The 2,261-nt window shown below is 41.6% G+C and overlaps 1 non-coding gene across 1 annotated transcript; it reads left to right on the top strand.

The window, feature by feature from the left end:
* The first annotated feature begins 1,411 nt into the window (after positions 1–1,411).
* Trnad-guc (transfer RNA aspartic acid (anticodon GUC)) lies at positions 1,412–1,483 on the top strand. The gene has a single exon. It is a non-coding gene; the product is annotated as a tRNA-Asp (tRNA).
* Positions 1,484–2,261: the final 778 nt, after the last annotated feature.

The following is a 2,261-nucleotide window of genomic DNA, read 5'->3' as shown; positions in this document are numbered from 1 at the left end:
GCTCGTGTGCTGAGCTCGGACATCACTGTTATCTACCCACTGTTTTCTTCTCTCTCACCTTTTAAGCAAGAGCACTATTACTGCCCTGTAATGCTTGGTGTTAGTGTTAAGTCCAAATGTATCTGATCAATGTAATCTGTTGATATAAATGATGAGGAGGTTTTATTCCTGCCAGAGAGAGAGAGAAAGAGAGAAAGAGAGAGAGAGAGAGAGAGAGAGAGAGAGAGAGAGAGAGAGAGAGAAAGATTGCCAAATTTCATCTCCATCGGGCTTTTTCCTGCTCCCAAATAAAGTAAAATAAAAATTATAATAAATTTAAAAAAAATTGAAAATGCACCCAGGTGTAGTTAAGAAAGATGCAGTCATACGTCAACAAAGTTAGTCGTTGTGAACTTTTTGGTCTCCGTGTATTTTTATTAAAAAAGAAAATTATACATTATCCTTATTTAATTAACAAGAGTAGATAATCAGTTTCTTATAAATCGAGAGATTCACTTGAATCCCACTACTTTACTATCCCATTTATCAAAAGAAAACGATTATACAGTTAAGGACTGAAAACCAGCAGCGTATTATTCCCCTGCATGTTAGCAACATTGTCGTTAATGCCGCAACTACTTCTGCTCGTTGAAAGTAGACCATTAATCCTCACACGACGACCGACAGTCGTAAAAGTGCTTTCCTGGATGGCTGCGGTTGATGGAACATGCATCTCTGCCACCGGTATCCGGCATTACAGCATTTTATTGGTCAATCGTTGGGCGTCTACTTTGCTAATTGAACATTTGGGAGCATTTTCTACGCTGATTCGCTCGTTAAAACTACACGTACCTACGACCGCTGAATGCACAGTTGCGCGTCACTACAAAAATAGAGGAACAGCTCGTTACCGGCCAACGGGTCGGCCACGAACGATCGACACATGCATCATGGCGCAAGGGTTCGCGAGCCGCCGAATGCACGCGCCACCATCCAACCAACCGTGCACACCTTGCAAGTGGCGAGAAACTCTGACGCTGACACCGCTCTGTGACCGTTTGACGTCCGCACGACGGTGGCAAAGAGCGCGAAAATCACGTTCCAATCAAGCGAAAACGTCGATTCTACACGCTGGTTGCCTATGATGTAAGATTTGCGTCCGCGCTACAATAAGCCACACACGAAGTGCACCGATAACGGGACCGGGTCAATGATTCACGATTGATCTGGATAAAGACAACCTCTTCCACAAAGGACAAGATAACGAACAATGAGTAAGCGAATGATTTTTTTTTGTTTTGTACTTTGTATTACTATTCGGGTCTTTCTCTGCAGAATTGAGACTGGATGTGTGAGTTACTTGTGTGTTATTTATAGTATTACTCTTGATTGTAAGAAAAGAGTTCTTCTCCCGTGAAGTGGCACATAACAATCCTCGATAGTATAGAGGTCAGTATCCCCGCCTGTCACGCGGGAGACCGGGGTTCGATTCCCCGTCGGGGAGGATTTTTTTTTGTTACTTTTGCCCTAGACGAAATCATATCATGTAGATTTAATAAGAAGATCATTCCCGCTCTGTGCAAACGGGAACCGACTCGAACGATCGCCTTTATTCGTCACACTCGTTTATCATCAGCGCCCGAGACTTGTTCGTCATGCAGATTAGGCATTTAATTATGTTGTACAAATTTCGCGTACTTAGACTTTCGCTTTTTCCTACAGACAAGAACGGGATGACAACCGCCAATAGCAGTAGCATTAGTGCACCGCGTATGCTTCGGACTGTGTTCCGTCGTGATCCATCACAGTACGGTTATTACACGGTTAGCCACTATGCTTAACCCGCTTGGTAGCACAATTTCCTCGCTATTTACCAGAATACTAATCTCTAACCTTGCTGAAATTATATTAGTAATATGATAATAAAAATAGCAAATACCGTTGCGTTTATATGATATGAAGTTTGAGATATGAGATTGTCATTTAGACGAGTCTACAGTTACTTGATAAGATTACGCTTGATTTTACTCAACAGAAAGCAAAGTATGACTATATTTTAAGGTAGTTTGGACCTTCTCGAGCAATTATTTTCTTTAATAAGAGGTCGTCAGGTTGGATATTTATGAAACTCTCAGGATTAAATACGCGCATATTGGCTCTGTTTTTTTGTACAGTTGGTTTAATAAACCTTCTCTCCCAGAGGAAAAAGCCATCACCTTGCAGCTTCTTCACTCTTTCTTCAAATCCTTATTGTTTTTAAATACTTGTTTGCCGGAACTCTC

Source organism: Malaya genurostris, chromosome 1 (genome assembly GCF_030247185.1).
Source record: "Malaya genurostris strain Urasoe2022 chromosome 1, Malgen_1.1, whole genome shotgun sequence".
NCBI lineage: Eukaryota > Metazoa > Arthropoda > Insecta > Diptera > Culicidae > Malaya > Malaya genurostris.
This window is presented reverse-complemented; position numbering and strand designations above follow the sequence as displayed.